Genomic DNA, 23,911 nt, shown 5'->3' with positions numbered 1-23,911 from the left:
CCAAGCAAACGCAAAACCCGAAGACAAAATGTTTACAATGGTCAGCATCGACGGACTACGGATCAAAATGGAGATCGACACTGGATCATCCATCACGATCATCTCCTGGAACACAGTCACTCCCGCACATCAAAAAACATCGCCTACAACCCGAATTCCAGATGCGTGATTTCCAGGGAAACAGGGTTCCTGTAGAAGGCATAGCCACCGTCAGTGTGAACTACGGTCGCTACCGAAAGAAGCTACCCATCACCATTGTCCGCAGACACCTCCCGAGCCTCCTGGGAAGGATTGGATCCGGGCTCTAGGGATGGGTCTCTACGGGGTTAGAGAGATTCAAACCAGCTGCGAGAGCATGAAGGGTGACCTGCTGATGCTCTAAGCAGGTGCCCGCTCCCGACGCTGGTGGATGATCCAAACCTGAGGATGCCGGCCCTGCTAATAGACTCTGTGACCGTGGAGCCACTAACTTTGGCTGGACTAGCTAGAGCATCGTGGCGTGATATGACCATTAAAACTGTCATGGGATGGGTGCAGAGAGGGTGGCCCAAAGGAAGTTGGCTGAAGGGTTTAAGCAATTCGCAATCAGGCAAACCGAACTTGCCACCCAAGGGGGTTGTTTGTTGTGGGGGGACAGAGTCATTGTGCCAGTGGCATTGTGGACGAGGGTTTTAGAAATGTTGCATGAAGGACACCCAAGAATTGTTCGCATGAAGGGTCTTACCAGGAGCTATGTTTGATGACCCAAAATGGATACGGACATTGAGGCTTGAGTTGCCCAATGCCAACCATAATCCAGACCCAACCCCCCCCCGCAGCCCCAGTGAGAGAGTGGGAGCGCCCCCAGAGCCCCTGGTCCCGCATCCACATTGACTTTGCCGGACCATTCCATGGCCAAACCTTCCTTATAGTTGTGGATGCTTATTCCAAATGGTTGGAGGTGTTCCTCATGAAATCTACCACAGCAGAAGCTGTGGTCAGGGTTCCATGGGCTTCGGGACACCCTCGTTTCTGATAACGGTCCCCAATTCACATCCCTAAAATTCGAGGGCTACCTGGCAGAGTTAGGAATCTGCCATGTCCTTTCAGTGCCTTACAAACCGGCCACCAATGGCTTGGCAGAAAGATTTGTCCAATCCACCAAGGAGGTGTTGGCACGCCTGGGCCTGGGAGATTGGCAGGAGAGGACTGAGACTTTTCTCGCAGCCCAACATGGCACTCCCTGTTCGGCCACAGGACTAAGCCCGGCTGAACTCCTTATGGGGCGCAAACTATGATGCTGTCTCGACCGCCTTAACCCAAACTACTCCCCTGATGGGTACTAGGGGGGAGGGGAAAGAGAGGGGAGAGAAAGTTGTCTATCTGTTTTATATACAGTAGCCCTAAGCAAGGCATTGTTTGAACTTTTTCCAACCGGTTCCCCAGGGGGGTCTTCATTTCAACTCTCAGAATTTCCCAGTCAACAGAAATATTGTTGAGAATTTGGGGAGTTGAAGTTCTCACAAAAGGAGGCTCCCTGGTTAGCTGCAGCCAATTTCCCCCCATTCTTGAGGTTTCTAGACACATCCCACCATTGTCAACTAGCAGAACCCTCTAGAAGGTTCCAGGCTGGGCAAAATAGGATCTGTGTACACTTCCTTCTGGGCACTTTTCTAACACAAAGCTTGTCTAAAATTCAAAGGCTATCCCAGCAAGCTGTTTGCAGCAGTGAGGGGGAAAGGTGAGATGTGCTGCCGGAAAACCATAATAATAATAATCAGAAGAGATCTGTGGATGGGACCTTGGAAGTCTTCTAGTCCAACCTCCTGCTGAGGGAGGAGACCTTCTACCATTTGTGGCTGTCCAATTTCTCCTTAATTTCAGGTTGCTTTTTTCTCACCTCGATTAGTTTCCATCCATTGTTTCTTGTCCTGCCCTCTTGTGATTTGGAAAATAATTTGACCCCCTTCCTCTTTGTGGCAGCTCCTCAAATACTGGAAGACTGCTATCATGTCACCCCTAGTCCTTCTTTTCTCTAGACTAGCCATATAAAGTTCCTACAATTGTTCTTCAAATGTTTTAGTCTCCAGGTCTTTAATCATTTTAGTTGCTCTTCTCTGCACCTTTTTTTCCAAAGTCTCGATGTCTTTTTTGTAATGTGGTGACCAAAACTGGATGTGGCCTTACTAAAGTTCAATCAATCAGTCAATCGATTGAATTCAATCAATCAGTTCAATCAGTCACCCACAACATCTGAAGGCAAACCTGTTCTCACTGTTAGGAAATTTATCTTTCATTCCAGGTTGCTTCTCTCCTTGATTAGCGTCCATCCATTGTTTCTTGCCTGGCCATCTGGAGCTTTGGAAAATAGGTTGACCCTCTTCTTCTTTGTGGCAGGCTCTCAGATATTAGAATATTGCTAACGTGTCACCCATAGTCCTTCTTCTGTCTAGACTTTCTTTCTCTACACCTTGTTCTTTTATCCCTCTTATCAGAACTTTTCAAGCGGTTTTATATTCTATAGGCTGCTTATGATCAGCCCAGTGGTCAGGTGCTTCTCACTCCCCAGTTTCCTGCTGGAAAGAAATTGAGTGCATAAATTGTCCTTCATCATAATTACAGTAGCGAGGCCAAGTAATTCATAAAAGAAGGAGGGATATATTGAGAGCCAATATTGTTTCAGTCTTAATCAATATTAATAATTGTTTGCTTTTTAAAAGTGCAGTCAGAAAAGATATACTGAGATGAAGTCCTTAACCTGCCGAATTTTGTTATTACCTTAAAGGCATCATAATTCTATGTCCAAGCTTTTCTTTAAAAGGAGACGTCATTAGTTGTGGAAATGTATCTTTTATTTATTTCCAAAACGCCAGACTCTGCTTTTAATTATACATGAGCTAAAAAGGTCATTGACTATTTCATTAAAGTCAGAGCTGCAGAATTGAGGAGCTTCATGCAAATCATATTTATACAGCGGCCAGGCTGCTGCCAAGGTCTGTTACACCTTCAGCAGCTAAGAAAGGAAAGGTTACCGACACATTAGCAAAGGTTAATTCTAGAGTATTAAAGGGAGGGAGACCTTCTGCATTCCTGACAACAGACACGGTATATAAATTTTTCAAAGGGGCTTTGGCAGGTTGCAGTGATGGGAAATATCTTCAGGGGAAAAAGTCTTTCTAGGAAAATGCACAAGGGTACGGTGATGGCAAGGGCTCAGATGCAGAGTGTTGTTTGTGTTTCATCAACTGATTGTGCTTCAGATGAATAATACCAGGAGTGTGGAAGGAGGACGCTCAAGCCAATGAAGGCTTCCCGGGCAAAAGGAAAAAGTTGGCACTGGGCAGAGATGGCATGGGGGCAGTGTAGGGTCAAGATGGCATCTATCACCACATCGTGGAAGCCCCACCCCTTAGAATGGAACGGAATGGATCTGGAAGGGACCTTGGAGGTCTTCTAGTCCAGCCCCCTGCTCAAGCAGGAGAACCTAGACCATTTCAGACAAGTGTCTGTCCAGTCTCTTCTTGAAAACCTCCAGTGATGCAGCTGTTCTCCGTATGGTTTAGTCTCCAGGCCTTTGATCATCTTAGTTGCTCTTCTCTGAACTTTTTCTAAAGTCTGAACATCTTTTTGGTAGTATGGTGACCCAAATTGGTTGCAGTATTCCAGGTGTGGCCTTACTAGGGTGTGATAAAGTGACATTAATACTTCACGTGATTTTGAATCTATGCCTCTGTTTATACTAGAGGTCTCCAACCTTGGCAACTTTAAGACTTGTGGACTTCAACTCCCAGCAAAGCTGGCTGAGGAATTCTGGGAGTTGGAGTCCACAAGTCTTAAAGTTGCCAAGGTTTGGAGACCCCTGGTTTATACAACCCAGGATCGTATTAGCTTTTTTGGCTGCTTCTGCACAATGCCAACTCGTGTTTAAATAATCATCCACTAGGACTCCAAGGTCCCTCTCCCGGTTACGGTTTTTACCATTTCCAAGAGCATATTAGATGTGGTATAGATTAAAAAGAGGCCGGGATTGCGACTGAAGGATGCAGAAGGCGGCCCCTGCCAACTGGGCTTATCGGATTTGAAGTCCAGTACACATGAAGGCTGCTAGGTAGTAAATGATGGTCAGTCTTTGTCCTTGTTCTAGGTGGGAATGGAAGAAGAACAGAGTCAGCGCTCATGTCCATGCGTCTTACCAGATGTGCCATTGCCAAAGGAAGCAAGGCAATGCCAGCCTTGCTCTCTTTTATTTTCTAAAAATATCAGGGTTTTGTGTGTGAGGGGCATTCTGGGAAATTAAGGCCAGGCAGATGGCAGTATTTGCATTATAGCAGACCACTCACAGCATCGGTTTTTGATTTGTTATTCATTATTGCTATCATAGTTTATAATAGTTTATTATATATTGCATGCTTTTGTTATTTCACTATATATCATCATTTATTTTTTATTTTATATCATTGTATTCTAATCCTCTTCATATTCTTTCCAGAAAAACTGAACGGAAGAGCCCGTATAATTATCAAAGTGTAATTCTAGGACTTTTTATCTTATATTTATTCTAGATCTGACAAATCTAAATGTACTGTGCAAATAATGCCCTTTTTCTTTATTCAGAGAACTATGTAAAGTTTTCTCTGTGGTATGAAAAATCCAATGAAACTACGAACAAAGTGATTTTTCTGGCTAAAAATGTTAGGTGATTTTTCTGCACCATCAGTTGACTTACAGCCCATAGAGGCAAAATGCAAGAGATCAACTTCAGATGTAAAAACTTTTAAAATACAAGTTTAGATAAATGGCACCACAGAAAGCTTGGAATGAGCTTTGAACACAATTCAGCTTCTTTTGCTAGTTTTGTTAGCATTTAAAACAAATAAAAAAACAAACAAACTACTTGGAGAGTGTATGTTTCAAAAAAGCCAAAGCACGTCTGACTGTCCACAATGAAAGTACCGTAATTCTTAAAGACTTTCAGCCCAACTGTCTGTGATTCACTGTGAGATGGGGATTAAATCCAGATTTCACATAAATGAATGTATGTCTCTTTTTTTTCTCAATTCCTCATTTTTCTCCCATCCACTTGCAGTGGCACCTTTCCAGATAACATATGAACATTATTTTTTCATCACACTGAATGAAAATGTTGGGGAGGGTGGAAGGCATCTTGCAACATGCCCAAGAAATCATATTCAGTTACTTACAGCCAACATATGTGCAATTTATCCACTCTGTGTAGTGTTAAATTCATTTGGATTCCCCTGCATCAAACTGCCAGGCAGGTTTCTTATTAACTTGTGGGTGGCTCATGTGTGGAAGGCAGAGAATGTTTCCAGAACTTCCTTTAATTAGAGGCTTCATGTTAACATGAAATCAAGATTAGCAGGGAAGGACTCAGCTTGGAATAATGCATCAAAGTCAAGAATCACCTTGACAAAAACAGATGGAAGGCTCAGTCATTAAGGAGAAAATGTTTGCATTTGTTTGAGGCATTTTGACTTTTAAGATTAAGGAGACGGCTAGCAGGGAAGGAAACTGCTTTGATGGAATAGATGAAAGTTGCTAAAATTATATCACAGTTTCCTCCTCTGTCACTTTCTTTGTGTTTCTTATAAGAAACACCCTGTGTGAAATTTGGAGGCAGTTGTGCTTGCATAAACTCTCCCATGATAATAGCTGTCTGTGCTGTGCAAAGGGCTGTTGAGATCATATTATGCTAAGTCATGGTTTTGTATACCTGGATCTGGGCCCCAGGCCTTGAGTTTGACACCCCTGGCTTAGCCAAATCCTAATGTGGGAACACAATCATAGTCTCCTTACGTGAGAAGGGCCGTGCTGTGGGACCCCTCTCGGTCTGATTCTGCCACCATTGATACCCCAAAACCAGCCCCTCCATCTCTCTCAGCCCAATTTCTCTCTCTTAGTCTAACCTAGCCTCCCAGGGCTGTTGTGGGGGCAAAACAGAAAGAGGGAGCACACAATAGTGCCTGGGAGCTTCTGTACAAGGGAGGGGATATTAAGGCACTTTAAAAATATGGTATCTGCCCAGACTCCTTTGGGATGGAGGTGGGTGGGTTAAATTATATGTACTATAAATGCAAATAAATGTTATCATAAATAAAAGAAATAAAAACAAACCTTGCATTGGAGAAGTTTACAAAAGAAAACAAGGCCAATGGTGAAGGTTTATTGGGGAGTTCATGTTATATTCACTGTTGACTCAAATTCTGCATGCTGAACATCAGAATTTTGTTTTTTCTTTGAAATATTTAAAATTTAAAATGCACCAAAGACAATCACAGTTGTGTGTCCAATCACACTTGGCTAACAAAGAATTCTATTCTGTTCTATTCTACTTCAGTCAGGCTGGGATATTGTCCCATAAATGTCAAACTTTACCAAGGGCCTGATCCTTGCTGAATTTTTAGCCCAGCTGGTCCAGTGATGTGGACTTCAACTCTCCAAAGCTTTGGTATTTGCCCCGCTCACTGGGGAAGGCTGGGAGTTGCAGTTTCCATCCCAGTAGTGTGTGTGTGTGTGTGTGTGTGTGTGTGTGAGAGAGAGAGAGAGAGAGAGGTCTGGACAGCTTGTCTTCAGAAGACAAGCTGTTCCAACAGTCAGAACAATTAACCAGTGGTTAATTTGCCTTTCTCTTCAGAAGTTGTGCATGCTCCATCATTGGAGGTCTTGAAGAAGAGACTACACAGCCACTTGCCTGAAACAGGGTCTCCTGCTTGAGCAGGGGGTTGGACTAAAAGACCTCCAAGGTACCTTCCAGCTTTATTTGGATTGATTAATTGAGTGAGTGATTGGAAGGCTTCCTACCCCGGGTCTTTCCTGCATGCATTTTTTTCTGGGAGGAAAATCCTCCGCCAAGCCTCTTCATTCATTCAGCCTCAGAGCCGGTCTACCTCTCCAGGTCTGCTGGTAAAGAATCCCGTTCCCGTTCCCTTCGCATTTCCAAAAGGGAATCCAGTTACCTGCACCATTTCTGTTCTGATAGCAAAGAAATTAAGGCCGAATGGTTCCCCCATTTGCTATTTACAATCTTCCAAGGGAGCTCCTGGAAGATTTTCATCTGAGTAAAGAGCATTAAAAAACTGCTTATGATAGTTTTTGGATCAAAAGTAGTATAAACTACACATGGAGGACCTTCAAGGCTCGCTCATTAACTTGCTAATGGATGTAGCGTGTTATTATGAAGATTAGCCACTCATGAGCCCCGCCGTAATTTGTACCCGGAAAACTTATAAGGAGAAATCGTTCTGACTGCAAAGGCTTGCCGCTTGTTTACTCAGCTCTGCTTATTATAGTCTTTTGCACAAGAGGGAAACAAGGTCCGTGCGCGACTAGAGCATGCGGTTGGTAATTATACAGTAGAGGCACGCACGAGTGTGTTTGTATATAAGTTTGTAAGACACACTGTATATTTATTATGCCTTCTCTGGGACTAGAAAGCAGTTGGGTACCACCATCAGCCCTTGGTTTCCAGCATTCCTTCCTCTCTGCTTCCCCAGGCCTGGACTGGCTCTCAGAACCCCTCTGAAAGGGTGCTGCCAAACTCCTCCTGTTTTTAATGTGATAGAAAGAAATTAAAATCCTGTATCCTAGAGTAATCCTATTTATTTATTTTTTGCGTTCAGTCCGATTCTTGGAGACAGCTTGGGAAAGTCCCTGCAGTTTTCTTGGCAAGGTTTTTTCAGAAGTGGTTTGCCATTGTCTCCTTCCTAGGGCTGAGAGAGAGTGACTGGCCTAAAGTCAACCAGTGGGCTTTCATACTGAAGGCAGGACTAGACCTCCCAGTCTCCCATTGTTTTACCCCAGTGCTTTACCTGGCATCCTGGTTCTCAGTCCAACTTAAAGTGTCTCCCAAATTAAAGTTTGGTAGGTTCTACTTCTTACTGTTACCTGTGCACTCCCCCCCCCAAAAAAATCTCCTGGAATACCCCTCCAAAATTTGTACCATCCTTGCTTAAAAAGACTGCCTTCTCTTCACTTACCCCACTGCTGGCCTCCTGTGGTTGCTGGCATTCCCACAACACTCTTAATCCGTTGATTGGCTTTGCCCATTTTCCAGGTTCACACAATATCTTGGCCCCCTAGACTAATCAAACAGTTTGTGTTCAGACAATATGCTAAGACACACAACTCCAAAACAATTCAGAACAACCCCTCATCACACACACATAGACACGCTCTACCTAAGTTTGCATTTATGTCCCTGCAGGCCTGAGCTTTTTCCTGACCTGGTTATGCATGTTGTAGCTTCTCAGTCCTTCCGCTGCCTGCCTTGGGAAACCAATGATGGTTTACGTTGGCTTCTAGCTTGGCTTTGGCATGGCTGGCTTTGAGGAGTCTGTTTGGGAGCTTACTAGACTGATCAGTTCCAGGTGGATTTTGGCTTTAAATATATCCTCAATTTGTACAGGTAGTCCTTGACTTACAACAGTTCATTTAGTGATTGTTTGAAGTTACCACAACACTGAAAAGTGACACGACCGTTTTTCACAGGGTCCTGGAGTCAAAATCTGGACGCTTGACCACTGATTCATATCTATGACGGTTGCAGAGTCCTGGGGTCATGTGATCTCCTGACAAACAAAGTCAGTGGGGGAGACAGATTCACTTAACAAGCATGTTACTAATTTATGATTCATTTAACACCTGTGACCAGAAAGCTTGTAAAATGAGGCAGAACTCGTTTAACAAGTATCTAGCTTAGCAACAGAAATTATGGGCTCAATGGTGGTCATAAGTCGAGGACTACCTGTACTGTTGTTGTCCTGATTAAGCTTTCCCACCCCCACCCCCTCTTGTGGGGAAAATCATTTTTCAGACGAATGAGACTGTTTAATAGACAAATTGAGACAAAAAGAAACTGTCCTTGTAGCTCACAGCAGCCTGTGGTAAGTTGTATCAGAACATTCCCATAGCAACACCTGAATGTCAAGATGCAAATGTTTCTTTTAATGAAGACCATTGTTCTCTGTAGATTGTTCTCTGCACGAATCAAGAAGAGGGCCGTGAAAATATTTGCAGATCCCTCGCATCCTGGACATAAACTGTTTCAACCACTACCCTCAAAACGACGCTATAGAGCACTGCACACCAGAACAACTAGACACAAGAACAGTTTTTTCCCAAAGGCCATCACTCTGCTAAACAAATAATTCCCTCAACACTGTCAGACTATTTACTGAATCTGCACTACTATTAATCGTTTCATAGTTCCCATCACCAATCTCTTTCCACTTATGACTGTATGACTATAACTTGTTGCTGGCAATCCTTATGATTTATATTGATATATAGAATAGAATAGAATAGAATTTTATTGGCCAAGTGTGATTGGACACACAAGGAATTTGTCTTGGTGCATATGCTCTCAGTGTACATAAAAGAAAAGATACCTTCATCAAGATAGAACATTTACAACACAATTGATGGTCAATATATCAATATAAATCATAAGGATTGCCAGCAACAAGTTATAGTCATACAGTCATAAGTGGAAAGAGATTGGTGATGGGAACTATGAAACGATTAATAGTAGTGCAGATTGATCATCAATTGTGTTGTAAATGTTGTACCTTGATGAACGTATCTTTTCTTTTATGTACACTGAGAGCATATGCACCAAGACAAATTCCTTGTGTGTCCAATCACACTTGGCCAATAAAATTCTATTCTATTCTATTCTAGATAACAGAAGGGCAGGAAGGATCCTGAGGTCTAGTATGTTATTACTTATGAATGTGTGTATGCACACATCATTTCCCCTCCTCCTTTCTGAAATGTATAAATATGAGTGCATTTCTTTGTCTGCAGGGGAGGGTCTCCCACTAATTTTTGAGAGGAGACCCCTCCAGTGTGTACTTGATTGTTTACGTTGGGTCCTGGTTTTGATTTTACATTGTTGTCCATATGTAGCTAAGCTCTGTTGCTTGGAAGACCTGGTGCCCCTCACTCACACAGGGTCAAATAATGGCTTAGACATGTAAGAACCATCTAGTTCTTCATTCTGGTCCTTTAGATTAGGATTCAACTCCCAGAGTCCCTCAGCCAGCAAAGCTGTCTGAGGAACTCTGGGAGTTGAAGTCCACAAGTCTTAAAGGGACCAAGGTTGAGACCTCTGATCTAGGCATCTATATGTGTGGAACGCCTATACTCTGCTGTACATAAGCCTTTTTTCAAGGCTTAGCGTTGCCTTAGAAGGATGCTCATCCATGATCATTCTCCTTCATGGAAGAATCAGGATAGAGACTGTACTCATACTTTCAAATTTGTTGTGGGAGACAATTTTCAAGAATGCCATGAACATTCTTAGAAAACAAAGGGTTCACAAACACAAACTGTCCTTGTAGCTCACAGCAGCCTGTGGTAAGTTGTATCAGATCATTCCCATAGCAACACCTGAATGTCAAGATGCAAATGTTTCTTTTAATGAAGACCATTGTTCTCTGTAGATTGTTCTCTGCACGAATCAAGAAGAGGGCCGTGAAAATATTTGCAGATCCCTCGCATCCTGGACATAAACTGTTTCAACCACTACCCTCAAAACGACGCTATAGAGCACTGCACACCAGAACAACTAGACACAAGAACAGTTTTTTCCCAAAGGCCATCACTCTGCTAAACAAATAATTCCCTCAACACTGTCAGACTATTTACTGAATCTGCACTACTATTAATCGTTTCATAGTTCCCATCACCAATCTCTTTCCACTTATGACTGTATGACTATAACTTGTTGCTGGCAATCCTTATGATTTATATTGATATATAGAATAGAATAGAATAGAATTTTATTGGCCAAGTGTGATTGGACACACAAGGAATTTGTCTTGGTGCATATGCTCTCAGTGTACATAAAAGAAAAGATACCTTCATCAAGATAGAACATTTACAACACAATTGATGGTCAATATATCAATATAAATCATAAGGATTACCAGCAACAAGTTATAGTCATACAGTCATAAGTGGAAAGAGATTGGTGATGGTAAATGTTGTACCTTGATATCTTTTCTTTTATGTACACTGAGAGCATATGCACCAAGACAAATTCCTTGTGTGTCCAATCACACTTGCCCAATAAAATTCTATTCTATTCTATTCTAGATAACAGAAGGGCAGGAAGGATCCTGAGGTCTAGTATGTTATTACTTATGAATGTGTGTATGCACACATCATTTCCCCTCCTCCTTTCTGAAATGTATAAATATGAGTGCATTTCTTTGTCTGCAGGGGAGGGTCTCCCACTAATTTTTGAGAGGAGACCCCTCCAGTGTGTACTTGATTGTTTACGTTGGGTCCTGGTTTTGATTTTACATTGTTGTCCATATGTAGCTAAGCTCTGTTGCTTGGAAGACCTGGTGCCCCTCACTCACACAGGGTCAAATAATGGCTTAGACATGTAAGAACCATCTAGGCCAGGGGTCTCCAACCTTGGTCCCTTTAAGACTTGTGGACTTCAACTCCCAGAGTCCCTCAGCCAGCAAAGCTGTCTGAGGAACTCTGGGAGTTGAAGTCCACAAGTCTTAAAGGGACCAAGGTTGGAGACCTCTGATCTAGGCATCTATATGTGTGGAACGTCTATACTCTGCTGTACATAAGCCTTTTTTCAAGGCTTAGCGTTGCCTTAGAAGGATGCTCATCCATGATCATTCTCCTTCATGGAAGAATCAGGATAGAGACTGTACTCATACTTTCAAATTTGTTGTGGGAGACAATTTTCAAGAATGCCATGAACATTCTTAGAAAACAAAGGGTTCACAGAACACATTAATCCAGAGCATTGCTGCATCTTTGGGTAGATCCAAATATACCCAATACAATACAATACAATAAATAATCGTGCGTGGTAGTTTTATGTAATAAAGATCCAATAGTTACTGTAATGTTTTTTTCCAATTGTTAATGTAGATGTGGCATTAAGAAAAAATAAGAAACAAAATCAGGCCTTTGAATTCTGGATCTGGAGAGAGAGAATCGCTAAGAGTATCATGTAGATAATATAAGAAGCCACTCCTGGACCAAATAAAGATTGATATTTCCCTTGAGGAAGCAGAAAGCTACATTTTTACTTATGAAATGAAAACATGATGGACTAGAACAGGGGTCTCCAACCTTGGTCCCTTTAAGACTTGTGGACTTCAACTCCCAGAGTCCCTCAGCCAACAAAGCTGGCTGAGGAACTCTGGGAGTTGAAGTCCACAAGTCTTAAAGGGACCAAGGTTGGAGAGCCCTGGGCTAGAAGACTTTACAACGTTTGGTTAGCTTGGTGGAAGTAGAAGATGGGGAAGGCAATGGGTGGATGGTGTGTTTTTTTAAAAAAATAACTAGACTGCTCTTTGTAGCCTACAAGTTTGAAATGGCAAGTATTTGTGTCATTGGGGAAATCTGAATCCTAGTCAGGCTTTAGGCCTTTCGTGGTTTTGTGTCGGTTCCTCCTGCTCTGTCCTAGGAAGAAGGGCAGGACAAGCCACTTTTGATATCTTCAAAGACTTGTCCAATTGTCATCAGTAGACAAGATTGACTTGAATTGAATGATGTCAGGCTAAGACCAAGTGTGAGAACAACCTAGAACAATCCTGCTAGTTCATTTCTTTATTTCCTCACGCCGCAGACTGAATCATGCCAGATGACTCTCATCCTATCTTTTTTTTTTATTTGCATTTATATCCCGCCCTTCTCCGAAGACTCAGGGCGGCTTACACTATGTTAGCAATAGTCTTCATCCTATTTGTATATTTATATACAAAGTCAACTTATTGCCCCCAACAATCTGGGTCCTCATTTTACCTACCTTATAAAGGATGGAAGGCTGAGTCAACCTTGCGCCTGGTGGGAGTAGAACCTGCAGTAATTGCAAGCTGCTGCTGTTAATAACAGACTGCATTAGCAGGGTATCTGATATACCCTGGGAGGTTCTAGGAACGGCCCCTGTCCTAAGTCTCTTACCCTGTTTCCAATCCAACTGCGGCCTGTGTTGTTGCTTGTCTCACCCTCCTCCTTGGAATGAGCTTTCTTATTCCTGGGAAACCTGGCTGTGATCCATCAGACTAGCTCTCCCTCTGCAGGCACCATATTTCACCACGGATCTCCTTAACATTGTGAAGATTGAAGCCTATTTTCATACCTACCATCATTGAACGAAACAGAAAAAAGTCCTTGGGCAATGTGCTGGGTCTTGTTAGTTGGTCTGATGTTGTATAGGACAACAACAACAACAACAACAACAACAACCCCACAACAATCTTTGGGGGGAGCCTAGAAGCCTAGAGGCTGAGGAGAGATGAGGAAAAATGACTTGGGTCAACTTCCATCTTAAACCCTTCAGATTATAGAGGTAGGGAACTATGGCCCCTTTATAACTTGTGGACCAACTCCCAGAATTCCTGACCCAGCATTCCAGCTGTGGAGTTGAAGTCCACAATTCATAAAAGGGGCATAGTTCCCCACCTCTGTTTTAGAATAATGATTCCCAAGTTTCTCAACTTTTAAGATGTGTGGCCTGCAACTCCCAGAATTCTCCAGCCACCCATCCACATATCTTAGTTGACAGCATTGAGAAATGCCGCTTTAGCTCTTTCCTCTGGTCCCTCTCTGTAGAGCTGTACTTCTTTTCCATAATATTCAGCCTGTTGGTTGATCTTTTTCTAATTTCTGGGTTGTCCTGGGGGGATTAGCGAGGAAGGGAGAGCAGGAGCTTCTAGGCAGAACTCTGCACAGTCTCGTGTCCTGCCCCAGGGGGTCTGAGTAACATTGCGTGGGTCTCAGGGCAATTCCAGATGTCTGGGCCGTGGATCGCCTGAGCCATGCTTGAAATTGCCCCTATAAATATGCTTTCTTGGGTAAACTTCTCCTAAGCAAATCATCCACCGCAGAACTTTATTTCGTGTGTGTGTGTGTGTGTGTGTGTGATATTTTATTTTATTTATATAGCATTCAATTTTCATCAAGCAGTGTGTGGTCTGGGTACAGTTATGTTTAAATTGTCATAATACACATTGTAATGTATCTTTAAATGTTTTGGCGGGAAAAAAGCACGTTGCTGATTGGTTGAAGCCTCCGGCTAAACTGTATTTAAGGAGAGGTTTTCCCCAGCCCGAGCTGCTGGGTTCACCATATAGTAAAGAGCTGTTGTCACTATCCTGGTCTCCTGCCTCGTTATTGCCCGAATCTAACACTGGCGACGAAGGTGGGATCTCGAGGCTAAGAGCGCCAGGAAAAGAGCTGAACTCACCAGGAAGACGCGAACCCAGCAAAACAAGGGCGGAAAGCAGCGATGTCCGGCTACACACCGCCAGCGCCATTCGACCCAGCTAAGGAGAAATGGGGGTCATACATGGCTCGCTTCGAGTGTTTCCTCGAAGCAAACGAACTTCAAGGAGTTTCTGACAACAGGAAACGAGCCTATTTCCTGAGCCACTGCGGTCCGGAGGTTTTCGACACCGCAGAATCCCTGGCTGAGCCAACGCCGGTACAGTCGGTACCGTGGCAAACTCTGCAGACTCTGCTGAAAGCACATTTTGCACCGATGCCATCCAAGTATGTGCAACGGTTTGAATTCGGGAGCGAGACAGCAAGAAGGCGAGTCCATCAGTGCATACATGGCCGCCCTAAGAAAAGCCTCAAAACATTGCGAGTATCGAGACTTGGACGAGGCATTGCTGGAGCAACTCATCCGCGGGGTCAGGGACATCCGTTTGCGGAGGTGGCTGCTGGCTAAAAGCAACCTAACGCTGGCAAACGCCCTGGACGAAGCCAGGGCTCACGAGATGTCCACCCAAGCAGTGGAAACCTTACAAAAGCAGGTCACACCAACGGCTGGTGCGAAATCAACCCCGGTCCACAATGAAGAGGTCCAGGCCGAATCGGACGGTGAGGAGGAAGAAGGAGTTTTCCACACCGGGAGGCCGGAAAAAGACGACCGGGGCGACTGCGCAAGTTGCGGAGGGCAACACCAACGACAACAATGCAGATTTAAAGATGCAACTTGTCGGCGATGCGAAAGGAAGGGGCACCCAGCACAGGTCTGTCGAGCTCCCCAACCTTCCCGCCAAAAATTCAAACCGGCCAATCAGAGCGCGGGAATGACGAAGCGGCCCGCGAGTGGTCAGTTTAAAAAAGGCGCGGAATTGAATCAAACTGTCGTGAGAGTGGGTCACGCATCAACACGCCTAGAAAAGAAAATCTTCACAAAAGCAAAGATTGAGGGGGTGCCATGCCGATTGGAGGTGGACACCGGCTCATCGATCACGATTATGTCCTGGGACAACCTCGTGAGAGCCTTACCCGCCATCGCAAAGCGCAAGCTGCAACCACAAAGACTAAAAGTACAGGACTACCAGGGGAATCGCATCCCTGTTCGAGGGGTAACGTCCGTCCACGTCGAGTATGGACACTACAAGAAAACTCTGCCCATCACCATCGTCGATGGGACCCTGCCAAGCTTGTTGGGACTGGACTGGTTCCGAGCGTTGGGCATGGGAGTGACCGGAATCTTCAGAAACGAAGTCGACCTCAAAGACGCACTCACGAAGGAGTTTGGGGACGTTTTCAAAGACTGCCTGGGCAAGTACAAGGGGACCCCCATATCCTTTAACTTAGATCCCCAAGTTGCCCCTATCCGCCTAAAGGCTAGGAGGGTCCCGTTCGCCCTTAAGCCCAGGATTGACCGGGAACTGGACAAACTAGTAAACCAGGGAATTCTAGTGCCAGTTGACCATGCCAAATGGGAGACTCCTATAGTCACCCCAGTCAAACCGGACGGGTCGGTCCGGATTTGCGCTGACTACAAGGCAACGCTTAACAAAGCGTTGCAAAAGAGTGCTTACCCCGTTCCGGTGGTACAGCACCTACTGCACTCAATGGGGCAAGGGCAAGTTTTTGCCAAACTAGACCTGGCCCAAGCCTATCAACAGCTGCCCGTAGACAGCAGCACAGCCGAAGCACAGACAATTGTGACTCACAAAGGGGCTTTTAAGTGTACCCGATTACAATTTGGGGTTAGTGTGGCTCCAGGGTTATTTCAGAACCTGATGGAGCGGCTATTGCAGGGCTTGCCAGGGGTGGTACCATACTTTGACGATGTACTGGTATCCGCTGAAAACCTAGAGGAATTAGGGGCAAGGCTGCGGAAAGTTTTGGGCATTTTCCGGTCTGCCGGTCTCACGGTTAAACTAAACAAATGCCAGATCAGGGTTGAGTCTGTGGAATTCCTGGGCTACCGAATAGACAGAGAAGGGATTCACCCCAAGGAGAGCAAGGTACGGGCCATCAGGAAGGCCCCGGTTCCAAAGAACAAAACGGAGTTACAGGCATTCTTAGGTCTGGTCAACTTCTACGCAGTATTCTTAAGGAATAAAGCAACAGTAGCCGAGCCACTGCATAAATTATTAGCTAAGACGGCTGCATGGTCTTGGAGAAAGGCGGAAGCTAGGGCATTCGAAGGGGTAAAGAATCTCCTAACGAGTGATAGCCTCCTCATCCAATACAATGGCACGCTACCATTAGTGTTAAGCTGCGACGCATCTCCCTATGGGGTGGGGGCTGTGCTCAGCCACCGGTTACCAAATGGCACAGAAGCCCCTATTGCATACTACTCCCGAACCATGTCATCAACTGAAAGGAACTATAGCCAGCTTGATAAGGAAGCCTTGGCTATAGTCTCAGGGGTAAAAAAGTTCCATGAGTATGTATTTGGTCGTGATTTTGAAATCATCACAGACCATAGACCGTTGCTAGGTTTGTTGGCAGGCGACCGCCCAACACCCGTGGCACTTTCGCCCAGACTGACCCGATGGACTATCTTCCTGGCAGCGATTCTTACAAATTACTACACCGCCAGGAAAGGAATTAGGCATGCAGACGCACTGAGCAGATGCCCGCTACCAGAGACTATTGAAGACCCCACTCCGGGATACCAGTTCTGCTAATTGACTCTTGGACTCTGGCCCAGTCACATCCAAAGAGGTGGCTCGGGCTTCAGATAAGGACATTACAATAAGAACTGTAATTGGTTGGGTACAAAGAGGGTGGCCGCTGCGGCGAGCGTTTTAAAGAGTTTGTAAAAAACGGGGAACTTTCGGCTCAAGGGGTGCCTGCTATGGGGATGAGTGGTGATCCCAGAGAAATTGAGGAAAAGGTGTTGGATCTCCTTCACGAAGGTCACCCAGGGATCGTGAGGATGAAGGGTCTAGCGAGAAGCTATGTGTGGTGGCCCTTAATGGACTCGGAAATTGCTGAAAGGGTAGGGAAATGCCAGGCCTGCCAGGAGTCCAGACCGCTACCCCAACGGCCCCGATTCGAATGGGAGAGACCCCAGGGCCCTGGTCTAGGATCCACATCGATTTTGCCGCCCTTCCACGGCCAAACCTTTCTGGTAGTAGTCGATGCCTACTCCAAATGGCTGGAAATCTGAGTCAACCTTGCGCCTGGTGGGACTAGAACCTGCAGTAATTGCAAGCTGCTGCTGTTAATAACAGACTGCATTAGCAGGGTATCTGATATACCCTGGGAAGTTCTAGGAGCGACCCCTGTCCTAAGTCTCTTACCCTGTTTCCAATCCAACTGCGGCCTGTGTTGTTGCTTGTCTCACCCTCCTCCTTGGAATGAGCTTCCTTATTCCTGGGAAACCTGGCTGTGATCCATCAGACTAGCTCTCCCTCTGCAGGCACCATATTTCACCACGGATCTCCTTAACATTGTGAAGATTGAAGCCTATTTTCATACCTACCATCATTGAACGAAACAGAAAAAAGTCCTTGGGCAATGTGCTGGGTCTTGTTAGTTGGTCTCTGTTGTATAGGACAACAACAACAACAACAACAACAACAACAACAACAACCTCACAACAATCTTTGGGGGGAGCCTAGAAGCCTAGAGGCTGAGGAGAGATGAGGAAAAATGACTTGGGTCAACTTCCATCTTAAACCCTTCAGATTATAGAGGTAGGGAACTATGGCCCCTTTATGACTTGTGGACTTCAACTCCCAGAATTCCTGACCCAGCATTCCAGCTGTGGAGTTGAAGTCCACAATTCATAAAAGGGGCATAGTTCCCCACCTCTGTTTTAGAATAATGATTCCCAAACTTCTCAACTTTTAAGATGTGTGGCCTGCAACTCCCAGAAATCTCCAGCCACCCATCCACATATCTTAGTTGACAGCATTGAGAAATGCCGCTTTAGCTCTTTCCTCTGGTCCCTCTCTGTAGAGCTGTACTTCTTTTCCATAATATTCAGCCTGTTGGTTGATCTTTTTCTAATTTCTGGGTTGTCCTGGGGGGATTAGCGAGGAAGGGAGAGCAGGAGCTTCTAGGCGGAACTCTGCACAGTCTCGTGTCCTGCCCCAGGGGGTCTGAATAACATTGCGTGGGTCTCAGGGCAATTCCAGATGTCTGGGCTGTGGATCGCCTGAGCCATGCTTGAAATTGCCCCTATAAATATGCTTTCTTGGGTAAACTTCTCCTAAGCAAATCATCCACCGCAGAACTTTATTTCGTGTGTGTGTGTGATATTTTATTTTATTTATATAGCATTCAATTTTCATCAAGCAGTGTGTAGTCTGGGTACAGTTATGTTTAAATTGTCATAATACACATCTTTGTTGTGGTGTTCATCACAATAATATTTATAATATAATAACATAATAATATAATAACAATCACACAGAACTTTATTTCTGATCGTTCTTTTTCTCCTGTGAAACTGCAGTGGGCTTTTAGAAAGAGCCTTGAGGAAGAGATGCAGCTAAGACAATGCTCAGATAAAAAATATTGTGTTGGAGGTAGAAATATAATCTGAGAAAGCTCTCGAGTTTCTCCTGGAGATAAAGGTATTTGTAGCTTTGGTTTCCTAGTCTGGTCCACCTCAAAGGGCTGATAGAAATTGCTAGTGAGGATGTAGTAGAGCCCAACACACAACAGGAAGAAGTTTGCCTCCAAAACTGCCCTTAAGGTGGGCAAATTGTTTGTGGGATATAAAACTTCAGAAACAAATGTTTCTCTCTGCAAGGAGGTTTTTTTATATATATGTAGCAGTGCACCCTGTTATCTGAAAATTATAACAGCTAACTGCAATGTGTTAATTAAAACAATAACCAAGAAGCATCTTTTGAGCATTAATGTATGCTAATCGGCATAATATCCTTTTCTTTTGGTAAAAAAACTTACCCTTGGTTCTTAAAGCTTACAAAATACCATTGCGGTTTCAATTTCCAGAAAGCATAATAAAATAGAATCTCGGTAATACCTTCTTAGAATGACCTATTCCTCACATGAATCATGCATAACTTTTTAATGTGGCCAACAAGGACAATAAAGTGTAGACATTTATTTAATTACGACTATACAAATTAGTTGTAAATTTTGCAAAGCCGCATATGGTATTTCCTCTTTTACTGCCGTTTTAAACAGCACAAGAACCATTTTTTTAAAAAAAATGTGTTTGATTCATTTAACATTTGCAGCAACAGACTGTAGAAAAGGTTGATCCACTGATTTTTCTTCCTGCTTCTATGTGAAAAGAGTCTCTTGGTTTTCCCACTATTTAGCAGCCAGGATCTTTAACAGAAGGTTTGGCCAGGAAAAGAAACCAGTCCTGCTTGCTGGAAAGCCACAGATATGTCATTGGAAAAATGGTGGCATTAAGCAGGGCTTAAGGAACCATGGCCCCTTTATGACTTGTGGACTTCAACTCCCAGAATTCCTGAGCCAGACATATTGTCCCCCCCACTTTTTTTGTGTGTGTGAAGGTGCTGTGGGAAGAAATGTCTATCTGGGTTCAGTTCCAAGCGGGGAGAAAGACAGTGGAAACATGGAGGCTGATTGGAAAGATGGTTTAATGATGAAACAGAACCACGTGGAGTTGAGAGGGAGAGGTTTATGCCTTTTCTTGGGCCTTGCACTTGAACTTTCTGTTTCTGTAAAAGAACATGTATTCTATTGGCTATTGTCAGACTCCTATGGGGCCATGTAGGGGTTATGTAGGGGTCATAGCTGGCTCTATAGGCAAAGTACAAATCCTAGGAGCTTGTCTGAGCTAAGTTTAGTTGAAGTTTGGGGTGATGCAGTGAAGGGGCTTGTGTTCTTAAAAGGTGTTGGGAAATTCCTATTCTGGCTTAATGGCTTTTTTCTGTGTTGGATCTTGGGTGAGGGTATTTGCTTATGAATAGAGCTATCTAGATGACAACAACAACAACAACAACAACAACAGAGTTGGAAGGGACCTTGGAGGTCTTCTAGTCCAACCCCCTGCCCAGGCAGGAAACCCTACACCATTTCGGACAAATGGTTATCCAACATTTTCTTTAAAATTTCCAGTGTTGGTGCATTCACAACTTCTGCAGATACTTGGCTTCTTCCAATAAACTCTTTATCTCTTAAGTGTTGGCATCTGCTATGGGCTGCTAAAAAAAGTTGGGGGCTGCTTTCTCCCTCTAAAAAACATGTTTTTTCCATTTCTCATCCAAGGAAATATAATATTCTGCCTTTTTAATTTTTCTCAAAATATTTCATTCTTCTAGGAGAGGGGTGGGTGGGTGCTAACTTTCTGCAATGCAGTTGAGGACAAAAACTGCCAGGGAAGAAGGTGTAGCACAGAGGTCTCCAATTACGCTGGCTGGAGAATTCTGAAAAGTTAAAGTCCACAAGTCTTAAAGCTTCCAAGTTTGAAGTCCTGGTTTAGCATGATCCCTACATTTAATGTCGTGACACATGTGATCTAAAAGATGCTGTGCAATTTTCGGTATATAGGTATGAAGTTATCAAAAGCTTTGCCTTTTTCCCCTCATGTGATGAGGGATAATATCAAAGGACTATAAAAAGAACAAAGGAAAAAAGTAATAGGGGCTCATAACAACAGGTCAAATATCAGCAAGTTGGCAGAAAGATTGTTTGCTTTTCTTTCTTACTTTCTTTGTTTTTTAGCAGCCTTGATGTAGCCCAGAGGGAGCCTTTCGTTATTGGGACACACAAGACATGCACTAATTTTACGGTTTCAAGTCCTTGGGGTTTCTTCATTTCAAATTTTAATTTTTTTGCCTTGAGGGAGAGATGAGCCAAATTATTTCAGATTCAGTTGGGACAGAATTTGAGGGCCATTTACTAACAGCCAAATACATTCTTTCTCCAAAAAAAAAAACACCCCACGCAACCACCACCCTGGACTTCGCTTATTCCCTTTTTTTTAAAATAACAAGTGAGAATGAACTGCATGATAGTTTTGCTTTTTTTTTAAAAAAAAGTTGCTAATCTAAAATATTTATTTTTAAATATGTTGCACTTCGCAGAATGTGGATTCTTCTCTCTCTCCTTAACTTCAGGATTCACGTTGTCTTTTTTTTTTTTATAAATAATTTTTATTTCCATTTTCCAACATCAAGCCAGGCGACTGGCAAACAAAATCGATACCTTCCTGGCCGTCCAACACAGAACCCCCTGTGTCACAACTGGCAGAAGCCCAGCAGAGTTATTAATGGGTCGGAAACTCAGGTGCCCACTAGACCGTTTAAACCCGAACTACACACCAGACGGTTACAAGGGGGCACTCGATAAAACAAGAGGGATGGCTATAGGCGACTGAGTGTGGGCACACAACTATAGCGAAGGCCCGACCTGGTTAGCAGGAAAAATCCTAGAAATAACAGGTCCTAAATCATATTTAGTGGAGATAAAGGATGGCCGGGTATGGAAGCGCCACATAGACCAAATAAGAAAACGCATAACCGAACAATCCGAATTAGACGAAACAGGCCCTGACTATACAATGTTTGAATCCACAGCTGACTCAAACCCGGGGCAAACGCAGGACTTATCTGACTTCCAGGAGGTCCAGCGACGCCAACAGGTTCCGTCAGAAAACAGCAGGGACGACTCTGCAAATAATCCAGGGCCGGATGGCCTAGAGGAGGAGCTGAGAAGAACAGACAGTCCCTCCGGTCAGCTCGACTCGCTCCCAGAGAATGAATTGCGGTTTCAAGTCCTTGGGCAATGTGCTGGTCTTGTTAGTTGGTCTCTGTTGTATAGGACAACAACAACAACAACAACAACAACAACAACAACCTCACAACAATCTTTGGGGAGCCTAGAAGCCTAGAGGCTGAGGAGAGATGAGGAAAATGACTTGGGTCAACTTCCATCTTAAACCCTTCAGATTATAGAGGTAGGAACTATGGCCCTTTATGACTTGTGGACTTCAACTCCCAGAAATCTCCAGCCACCCATCCACATATCTTAGTTGACAGCATTGAGAAATGCCGCTTTAGCTCTTTCCTCTGGTCCTCTCTGTAGAGCTGTACTTCTTTTCCATAATATTCAGCCTGTTGGTTGATCTTTTTCTAATTTCTGGGTTGTCCTGGGGATTAGCGAGGAAGGAGAGCAGGAGCTTCTAGGCGGAACTCTGCACAGTCTCGTGTCCTGCCCCAGGGGTCTGAATAACATTGCGTGGGTCTCAGGGCAATTCCAGATGTCTGGGCTGTGGATCGCCTGAGCCATGCTTGAAATTGCCCCTATAAATATGCTTTCTTGGGTAAACTTCTCCTAAGCAAATCATCCACCAGAACTTTATTTCTGATCGTTCTTTTCTCCTGTGAAACTGCAGTGGGCTTTTAGAAAGAGCCTTGAGGAAGAGATGCAGCTAAGACAATGCTCAGATAAAAATATTGTGTTGGAGGTAGAAATATAATCTGAGAAAGCTCTCGAGTTTCTCCTGGAGATAAAGGATGGAAGGCTGAGTCAACCTTGCGCCTGGTGGGACTAGAACCTGCAGTAATTGCAAGCTGCTGCTGTTAATAACAGACTGCATTAGCAGGGTATCTGATATACCCTGGGAAGTTCTAGGAGCGACCCCTGTCCTAAGTCTCTTACCCTGTTTCCAATCCAACTGCGGCCTGTGTTGTTGCTTGTCTCACCCTCCTCCTTGGAATGAGCTTCCTTATTCCTGGGAAACCTGGCTGTGATCCATCAGACTAGCTCTCCCTCTGCAGGCACCATATTTCACCACGGATCTCCTTAACATTGTGAAGATTGAAGCCTATTTTCATACCTACCATCATTGAACGAAACAGAAAAGTCCTTGGGCAATGTGCTGGTCTTGTTAGTTGGTCTCTGTTGTATAGGACAACAACAACCTCACAACAATCTTTGGGGGGAGCCTAGAAGCCTAGAGGCTGAGGAGAGATGAGGAAAAATGACTTGGGTCAACTTCCATCTTAAACCCTTCAGATTATAGAGGTAGGGAACTATGGCCCCTTTATGACTTGTGGACTTCAACTCCCAGAAATCTCCAGCCACCCATCCACATATCTTAGTTGACAGCATTGAGAAATGCCGCTTTAGCTCTTTCCTCTGGTCCCTCTCTGTAGAGCTGTACTTCTTTTCCATAATATTCAGCCTGTTGGTTGATCTTTTTCTAATTTCTGGGTTGTCCTGGGGGGATTAGCGAGGAAGGGAGAGCAGGAGCTTCTAGGCGGAACTCTGCACAGTCTCGTGTCCTGCCCCAGGGGGTCTGAATAACATTGCGTGGGTCTCAGGGCAATTCCAGATGTCTGGGCTGTGGATCGCCTGAGCCATGCTTGAAATTGCCCCTATAAATATGCTTTCTTGGGTAAACTTCTCCTAAGCAAATCATCCACCAGAACTTTATTTCGTGTGTGTGTGTGTGATATTTTATTTTATTTATATAGCATTCAATTTTCATCAAGCAGTGTGTAGTCTGGGTACAGTTATGTTTAAATTGTCATAATACACATCTTTGTTGTGGTGTTCATCACAATAATATTTATAATATAATAACAATCACACAGAACTTTATTTCTGATCGTTCTTTTTCTCCTGTGAAACTGCAGTGGGCTTTTAGAAAGAGCCTTGAGGAAGAGATGCAGCTAAGACAATGCTCAGATAAAAAATATTGTGTTGGAGGTAGAAATAT

The 23,911-nt window shown here is 44.0% G+C and overlaps 1 protein-coding gene across 1 annotated transcript in view; it reads left to right on the top strand.

The window, feature by feature from the left end:
• Positions 1–23,911, top strand: part of CHST8 (carbohydrate sulfotransferase 8) — a 314,355-nt gene that overhangs the window by 5,213 nt on the left and 285,231 nt on the right. Inside the window, exon 2 of the mRNA XM_058154807.1 lies at positions 6,635–6,743. The gene's annotated coding sequence lies outside the window, so the exon portion shown is untranslated. The remainder of the gene's footprint in view (positions 1–6,634; positions 6,744–23,911) is intronic.

This window comes from Ahaetulla prasina, chromosome 12 (assembly GCF_028640845.1).
Source record: "Ahaetulla prasina isolate Xishuangbanna chromosome 12, ASM2864084v1, whole genome shotgun sequence".
Lineage (NCBI taxonomy): Eukaryota > Metazoa > Chordata > Lepidosauria > Squamata > Colubridae > Ahaetulla > Ahaetulla prasina.
The sequence above is the reverse complement of the archived record's forward strand: the minus strand, read 5'-3'. Positions and strand labels throughout refer to the sequence as shown.